The sequence below is a fragment of the Rattus rattus genome, chromosome 3 (assembly GCF_011064425.1).
Source record: "Rattus rattus isolate New Zealand chromosome 3, Rrattus_CSIRO_v1, whole genome shotgun sequence".
NCBI lineage: Eukaryota > Metazoa > Chordata > Mammalia > Rodentia > Muridae > Rattus > Rattus rattus.
The window spans coordinates 66,380,616-66,390,318 of NC_046156.1; positions in this window are offsets into that span (position 1 = coordinate 66,380,616).

Sequence of the window (9,703 nt, forward strand, 5' to 3'; positions counted from 1 at the left end):
GCCTATTCAATGTCATACTAGACATCTTAGCTAGAGCAATAAGACAACTGAAAGGGATCAAGGGTACAAATTAAAAAGGAAGAAGTCTAAATATGCAGATTATATGGTTGTATATCTAAATGACCCTAAAAACTTCACCAGGACACATATATATCTGATAATAGATTCAGCAAAATAGCATAATACAAAATTATCACTACTGCAAAGAAATCAGGGAAAGAATTCCTTTCTTAATAGCTTTGAATTTTTTCTTGGGTAATTTTAACCAAGAAAGTGAAAGATGTATAATAATAATAATAATAATAATAATAATAATAATAATAATAATACCTTTAAGACATTGAAGAAAGAAATTGGGAAAGATATCAGAAGAAGGAAAACTCTCTTGTGCTGTAGAATCAATAATATTAATGTAGTAAAATGGCCGTTCTATCAAAATCCATCTACACATCCAATTCCATCAAAATTCCAACACAATTCTTCATAGAAATTGATTAAAAACCAATTTTCAGCTTTATATAGAAACATAAAAAAGTTCAGTATAGCTAAAACAATTCTGAACAATAAAAGAACTGCAGGAGGTTTTCACCATTTCTGATTTCAAGTTGTACTACAGAGGTATGGTAATAAAAACAGCATGTTACTGTCATTAAAAAAACAGATACATTTATTAATACAATTGAATTGAAGACCTAGACATAAGTTCATACACCTGTAGGCTTTAATAAGTGTTCTTAAGGGGTTGGGGATTTAGCTCAGTGGTAGAGCGCTTGCCTAGCAAGCGCAAGGCCCTGGGTTCGGTCCCCAGCTCTGAAAAATAGAAAAGAAAAAAAAAAATAAGTGTTCTTAAATGCTCTAACCTTCCTTCTAGCCCACCAACCACCAGAGGTAGTGGAATGGAAAAGTTAATAGGACAAAGGTGGATGTGGACCTGTTTAGAAATGGTTCTTTGGGACAATTCCAATCTTCATTGTCAGGATATCAGCAGTTCAGTTCACACGAATCAGCAGAGGTAGCTCAATCCACTTGCAAACACCATTCACAAATTAGCAATGACTGTTCAATCCAGACGAAACAGCAAGGCTTTGCCAATTGACCAGAGTCCACGGAAGCAGCAAGAAGCTGCTGGAATATCACAAGTTCTTTGGTGCATTTCTATCTACAAAGTCATGACAATGATAACGAAGAAGGCAAGGCAAACCAATGCCCCTTTGTGGTCCACTTTCTGTTGTGTTATATTTATACACTTTCCAAATCTTAGGTGTTTTCTTAAGTATCTGTTCTAGCAAAACATCATATGCCCCTTTTTCAGGAAGATTCCAGAAAAAAACACCACCTGTCTGTCCTCAGCAAAATGTCTTCCCACATGTTTGCTTCAGCAAAAACATCCTCTTATAATACAGTTTCCAGAAAAACATCACATGACACAACTGAGTCTCCAAAGAAAGCAGAAATTTCTACCTCACATACCCATGGACACTTGGGTATGTCTTTTTGACAAAGACGCCAGAAATACATACTGGAAAAAGACAGCATCTTTAACGAATGCTGCTCTCGAACTGGATGACTGTGTATAGACGAATGCAAATAGATTCATATTTATCACCCTGCATAAAACCTAGTTCTAGATGAATCGATGGCCTCAACGTAAAACTATCTAACCTAATTTAATAGATAGAAAAGAAAAAGGAGAATAGTTTAGAACTCATTACCAGAAAACACTTTCTAAGCAGGACACCGATAGCACAGGTACAAAGATCAACAAATAATAAATGGGAACTTAGGAAACTGAAAAGCTCTATATAACAGAGGGCGCTCATTCCACCAAAGCATCAGGAAACAGAATGGGAAAAGTTCCTTATCAATTACACAGATAGCAGATTAACATCCGAAGTATATAAAGAACTCAAAAAAGTAGATACTAGAAAAACAACTCGATTTTAAAAAATGGGCACTGAACTAAACAGAGTTTTTTTTTTTTTTTTTTTTCCGGAGCTGGGGACTGAACCCAGGGCCTTGCGCTTCCTAGGCAAGCGCTCTACCACTGAGCTAAATCCCCAACCCCAACAGAGTATTTTTTTAAACAGAGTATTCTTAATAGATGAAATGCAGATGGCTGAGAAACACCAAAAAGAAAATTTCAGCCCCCTCAGCCCTCAGGTAAATGCAAATCCAAAGTACATTAAGATTTCATTTTATGTCAGTCAGAATGGCCAATATCAATAAAACAAATGTCAGCAAGCTCTGGCAAGGATCTAGGAAAAAGGGACCCCTTATCCATTGCTGGTGAGAGTGCAAACTTACACAGCCATTTTGGAAACCAGTGTGGTGTTTCCTCAGGAAGTTGTGGATAGGTAGATCTACCTCGAGATGCAGCTGTATTACTCTTGGGCCTATACCCAAAGACTCTACTGGCTGGTTTTGTGTGTCAACTTGACACAAGCTGGAATTATCATAAAAAGGAGCCTCAGTTGAGGAAATGCTTCCATGAAACCCAGCTGTAAGGCATTTTCTCAACTAGTGATCAAGGGAAGAGGACGTAGCCCGTTGTGGGTAGTGCCATCCCTGGGCTGGTAGTCTTGGGTCCATAAGAGAGCAAGCTGAGCAATCCAAGGGAAGCAAGCCAGTAAGTAACATCCCTCCATGGCCTCTGCATCCGTTCCTGTTTCCTGACCTGCTTGAGTTCCAGTCCTGATTTCCTTTCGTGATGAACAGCAATGTGGAGGTGTAAGCTGAATAAACCCTTTCCTCACCAACTTGCTTCTTGGTCATGATGTTTGTGCAGGAATAGAAACCCTGACTAAGACATCCTACTACAGAGACACTTGTTCATCCATGTTCATTGCTGGTCTGTTCATAATAGCCAGAAATTAGAAGCAGCCTAGATGCCTGTCTATAAATAAATGGATAGAGAAAATGTGATACATTTACACAGTGGAATAGTATTTCACTATTAAAAGAAAAACAAAATCATGAAATTTGCAGGTAAATGGATAGAGTTAGAAAAGCGTCATTCTGAGTAATCTAAGCTGGATTTAAAAAGACAAATATGGTATGTGTTCTCTTATATGTGAATAGTAGATCTTAAGTCTTTGATGGGCATGCTACAAGCCACGTAACCACAGAGGTTATGTATAGAGTAAGGCACTGAGGGACTGGGAGGACTGGGATCTCCCAACAGAAAGGGAAATAGAACATATAGTTATGGAGTGACCTGGGAGGTTTAAAGGGGGAGGGAGAGAAAAATAAAGGAGTAATACAGGAGTACAGGAGGGTCAACAAATCCTATGGGCCACTTGAGTATATGGAAACCTATTTCCGTAGGAACTTTGAAATATTTACATGTATGAAAGAAATCTAAATAAGTCATCAAATAATGAGGAGACCATGCCTCAACCAGACATGTTTTGTCACCCACTGAAACTTCCAGTGGCAGAAATAAATTACATGTAGTTGAGTTGTTGACCAAAAAGATGCCATAGCATCCCACAAACAACTCAAACCACAGTCAAGGCTCTGTGGTTGCTCTCCAAAAACTGATAGTGATGCCTTATTGCTGTGGAGAACACTTAGCACAGAGACGTGGAGCTGGTGCCCACCTGGAATCTTGACCCCCTATTGACTACGGTTCTTGGTCCTGGAAGGTTCTCTGAGTGCCATCAGAGGAGAAAGGTAACCATCACCCAGCTACAAAGCTACAGTGGTGACCTTCATGCGTGATAGACTGGTGCAATAGTGGCACAGACATTGTGGAAATCACCAATCACCCTCTGGATTTACTTACTTCATGAGATGGAACCTGAGACACTGCTCTGGTGGCCAAAACCCTGAGACTAGGTGGTACATGGGCCTAGGGGAAACCATGGCATTGTTCTGCTAAAGGAAGACAGTAACAAGAGTCCTAAACACATTCTTCTGCATCAGAGATCAGTGTCTGTCTTAGCCATCTTCAGAGACGTTTCCTCTTGCAGTAGATGGGAACCGATATAAAAATCCACAGCAATGTGAAGAGAATGGGAAACTTTGGGGCACCCAGTCCTTAATAGATGTCTTCATCAAATCCATTTCCTGAGTGTTCATGGATATGCAGAGGAGGAAGCCAAAAGATTGTAAGAACCAGAGGAGGGAGGACACAAGGAAGTGGTGTCATCCAGACACAAGACTGATGCACATTCGCACCCACAGAGATGGGCAGCTGCACACCGTCAAGCCAGACTGCACCCCAGCATCCAAAGGGGGTCCTTGCTCCCACCCATAACCAAAATATTAGTTGTAACTAGTACCCACTGGCAAAGAAAATAAAAAGTTTTTTCCTCCCCAGTGGAATCTCATTAGATATACAAACCACAATAAAGGGTAAGTCCCATGCCCAGTAGTAGGTGGCCAACATAAAAGAAACTCAACATTATTTCTGTAGGTTTTTTTTTTTAATCTTACTGTTTTGGGTTTGTTTTGTTTTGTTTTGTTTTTCGTTTTTTGTTTATTTTGCTTTTATGTTATAGTTTCTGACTTTGTGTTTTTATGATGTATGATGTATATGTGTATGTGTGTGTGTGTTTGTATGTGTGTTTTTTGGGACTGTTTGTTCTTGTTTTTAATTCTGCTTGGGTTCTTTGCCTATTTGTTTTCTAAAGAATGAGAGAAAAGTGTGGAGTTGGGTGGTGGGAAGGTGGAGAGATCTGGGAAGAGATAGGGAAGGGGAAACTATGATTAGAATATATTATGTGAACTCTTTTTTTTCTTTTCCACGTGAACGTTCAATAAAAGTAAATATATGAAAATAAAGATTATTTATTTATTTATTTATTTATTTATTTATTTATTCATTCATTCATTATGAGTACACAGTAGCTGTCTTCAGACACACCAGAAGAGGGCATCAGATTACATTACAGATGGTTGTGAGCCACCATGTGGTTGCTGGAAATTGAACTCAAGACCTCTGGAAGAACAGTTAGTGCTCTTAACTGCTGAGCCATCTCCTCAGCCCCCAATATATGAAAATAGAATAAATAAAATTAATGCATTTAAAGTGATTATAAGGAAAAATAATGAAAACTAAAGCCAAAAGAAGATAAGGGAAGCAGTGTCAGGCGGCTCTCTGAGTTCAAAGCCAGCCTGGTCTACAGAGATAGTTCCAGGACAGCCAGGGCTACACAGAGAAACCCTGCCTTGAAAAACAAAGAGGAAACAAGAGGGGGAAGGAGAGGGACAGAGAAAGGGGGAAGAAGAGGAGGAAGAAGAGGAGGAGGAGGAAGAGGAGGAGGAAGAGGAAGAGGGAGAGGAGGAAGAGGAGGAAGAGGAAGGAGGAAGAGGAAGAGAAGGAGAAAAGAGGAAGAGGAGAGAGGAGGAAGAGGGGGGGAGGAGGAGGAGGAGGAAGGGAAAAGGGGAGGAGGAGGAAGAGGGGGAGGAGGAGAGGAAGGAGGAGGAGGAGGAAGAGGGGGAGGAGGAGGAGGAAACCTCCTCCCCAATATTTCTACTTTCCCACTTGTTTGATTTCCCAATTTTCAGAGACCTGTCAGGGTAAAGGGCAGGGTAATATAGGAGACAAAGTTGTCTGCTGCAAGGACTATGTCTGCTGATAAAATATTCAGAGTAACACTTGGATAGAGAAGTGGGAAATGGAGAGTTAACAAGACCCACAGACAGATCTTGAGCTGAGAGGCCTGGGTTCTTGTGCCAGCCTCCCTTTGTGACTTTCAGCAGACCACCTCTCTATCTCAAAGGAGATGAACTTCAAGGTGTCTAAAGTCATCCTGTCCTGAGGCCTTGTGTTTGAGTCATTAACTCATCTTACTTTCTACATTTTTCCCAATATGTCTATTTTCCACTCCTCCCACAATTCTTCTCTCTGGGATTCCTGAACCCGATGTCTCTCTTAGCAAGTCTTCTCAATGGACCAATTACTGGAAGCAGAGCTTCTAATTCCTGTGAGCTTAGACAGTGAAATCATTATTACGCCTAATAAGAGTTAGCTGGTCCATTTCACACAAATTGTCTTCCTGTGTGGAACCGAAATGTAAAGCACTAAAAACGAGAGGGGTGGACTGGAGGACAGTGAGTTGTACACAGACACCACCAGTGCACAGGGGGAATGGGCCTTGGCCAGCATCTTCTTGTAAAAGCCAGAGTAGTTCCAGTCCATTCACACCATCTTTTCCTGAACATTTCAGTCTTTCACGGTCGGTGGTCCCTTGCAATGTTTTTGTTTTATTGTTACTGTGACCAAATACCTGATTTAAAAAAAAGACTTAAGAGGGGGAAGGATTGATTTTACTAGTGATTTCAAACGTTTTGATCAATGATGCTGGCTAAGGCAGATATTGCCTAAGAATCACAGTTCACATCATGGCAGACGGGAGTGTAGTCGATCGTTAAAGGGATGGGCCAGAGACTAATGCCCCAAGCACACACCTTGCAGTGACCTACTTTCTTGAACCAGGTTCTCCACTTTCCATAGTCCTATTCCCTGCCAAACCATTCATTACAATCCATGATCTAATTGTATCTGAAAAGGTCTACTTCACCGATCTCCTAGCCTTGAGTCTTCTCCAATGGCCATGCTGCTTCCTCACTTGGGCTCCGACACCCAACCTCTTTCCATGGTCTCTGACTTCTTCAGGAGGCTGAGTGAAGATGGCTGCATGTGAACTGAACTAGCAGGCCTCGCATCATCTGAACTTCCTCCTGACAGCTTTATGTCTTGATGAACCAGAAAGCTGGGCATTCAAAGAATGTCTTCCTTGCTCTGCACACAGATAGAGGGCAGACACCATTCTGACTGCCAGGCCCCTGGTCCTTGGTAAGATGTCAAGCACAGGTGGCAAATACAAGGTTGGGACACAGCGGTTTTTATGCCTAGAATTTCTATTTCCGCTCCTTTTGCAGGGCCAGGTCTGTCTGGACTTAGGGCTCCTTGGCCTCTAAGGAATGGTTCAGGATGCTTCGGTGGATGCTTGATCTTCCTCTGCTTGCCATGTGTCCGTCACAGTGGAGATTGGAGTGCCTTTGTACCATTAAGTCAATTCCTTGCTCCTGCACCATTGTTAGACACCAAAAGCTGGTGCCTTACGGAAAATGAGAAGGTGAGCAAATGGATTGTTACAGAACCAGAAAACCCAGGGCCTGGCATCTGGAAGGATATGTGCAGCTACCAGAGACACAAGACACAATGAGAGAGAGACAGCTGACACTGCCTGGAGGAGTTTGGAGAAAGGCTATGTCTCCCACACTGTGGGCTGCAATCTCTCCACACACAGCCCTGCAGCAGATGGTAGAGAGGAGAAAAGGCAAGGTGCACTCTGAGGCACCATCACCCTGAGGCACTCCAGCAGAGGGCCCTAGGGCTCTGTTAGAGCAGAGGGGGTGTCAAACAACCCTTTCATAGGGGTCACACATCAGATGTCCTGCATATCATATGTTTACATTATGATTTATAACAGCAGCAAAATTAGAGTTATGAAGTAGCAACAAAATAACATTACAGCTGGGGGTTGTCACCACAACACGAGGAACTGTATTAAATGGTCACAGCATTAGGGAGGTTGAGAACCACCGTGTTACGCATCATGATTTTTTTCCAGGCTGAAAAATAAAGATGTTAGCCTTTCTTTCTTCAGTCTGTGGAAAACATCAGGGAGAGAATCATCCTCTCTCTCTGGCTCAGCAGTCACATTTTCCACTTTCAACCATGCTGCTGCTACCTCAGTGATTAAGATGGATGGCCAGCTTCTTCTCTCTCAGAAGTTCTAGACTAAAGAGACATAGACAGTCCTTGCCTTCAAGGAACTCAAAGTATAACGAGGAGGCAGATGTCTCGCTAAGGAAACAGTATATGTAGTACGTTGGGACGCTAGGTTTCTCTTCATAGGCCCTCTTGATACTGGAAGACTAAGCCTCAAGATGCCTCTTTTGATGAAAGGTAGGTGGTGAAGAATTAAAAAATTAATAATAAGCCGCCTAACTACCCCAAAAGAAGAAGTGGGGTCTGTAAGAGCTTGAACTTTTCACCCTCCCCTGCTGTACAATGGTTCCCGGAACATTCTTGCATGAAAAGTTTTCTGGAACAGCCACAATGACCCATAGCCTCCGGCCACAATGCTCTAATGACCCTGTGAATGTCACAAAGCCCTGGTGTGTTGCCTGGTGTTGCACATGACTAGCATATGATCTAGCTGTGTGAGCTGTTTATGGTCTTGGAATTCCCTCCTCCCTCCCTCTTGCTCCCCCCTAAATTGTGGTTTTTTCCTTTATAAGCTCTGTGAAAATTCAGGTCGGTGGTCGAACTCCTCTACTCCCTGTGTGGTGTGAGTCTCGACCCCAGCATGCTGGCCTGAGCTCATATCATCTTGCTTACAATAAAACTTCCTCATGTGACGCAGCAGGTCGGTCTCTGTGTCCTACTGGGTTAAAAGGTCTCTCCCAGACTTGGAGTGGGGGCTCCATTTGGGTCCAACATTTTTTGGGGCTCGTCCGGGATCAAGCCTGACCACCCAGGGGTCCAAAGACCCCACTTGGAGGTAAGATTCTCTGTTTTGTCTCAAGCGCTGTGTCTGTGTTCTGTCTGGAAATCTGGTGCGATACTTGATTCGGTTTTATGGACGCTCAGGGAGACCGCACTCCTGGAAGGAGGGGGGTGGATAAGGATAGACGTGTCCAGGTGTCCACCCCGTCCGTTCGCCCTGGGAGACGTCCCCAGGAGGGAGACGGGGAGGACCAGGGACGCCTGGTGGACCTTCTGGTAGGTCCAGAGGAGACTTTACTCCTTGACGACCGATTTGTTAGGCAAGGTCTGGGACCTGCCGATCAGTTTCAGTGCCTCTGGTGGAAACCGGTCGAGGTCACGTCGGTTTTTGTTTTCTGTTGTCTTTTTGTTTGTGTTAATGTGTGGTGGTGTGTGTTGTCGAGGCTCGACATGGGACAGAAAATAACGCTCCTTTGACTTTGACTTTGGATCACTGGACTGAAGTAAGGACTAGAGCTCACAATTTTTCAGTAGATGTTAAAAAGGGACCCTGGCAGACTTTTTGTTCATCTGAATGGCCTTTTAAGGTAGGATGGCCACCAGAGGACCTTTAACCTGTCTCTCATTTTTCGCTGTCAAGCGCATTATCTTTCAGGAAGTAGGAGGACATCGACCAGATCCCCTATATCACCGTCTGGCAGGACTGGTCCAGAATCCCCCCACCTTGTTACGCCCTGGACCGTGGGGTCCGGAGGACAGTGGCAGCCCCAGCTAAACCTAGACCCAACCGTCCGGGGCCCTTCGCACCCCCTGAAGATCTACCCTGAGATCGAGGACCCTTCATGGACAGAGCCACAGCCTCCCCCTCCCTCTGCTGATCTGCACCCCCGGACCCGCACCTGCCGAGAGGGAAGGGTGGAGGGGCTCAAGGGGGGACGCCGGAGAGGCCGCAGCCCAGAGGGAGACTTCACGATTGCCTTGCCCCTCCGCTGCTTATGGCCCACCACCGGCCCCGATGAACTAGTCCCTTTGCAGTGGGCCTCTCTCCTCAGCTGACCTATATAATTGGAAAAATAATCACCCTTCTTTTCAGAAAAATCCTGCAGGCCTGACCAGGCTTGAATCCATTATGTTTTCTCACCATCCCATTTGAGATGCTTGTTAGTAGCTGTTACAGGTCTTCTTTACCACTGAGGAAAGACGGAATCCTACTAGAGGCCAGAAAAATGTTCCAGACAC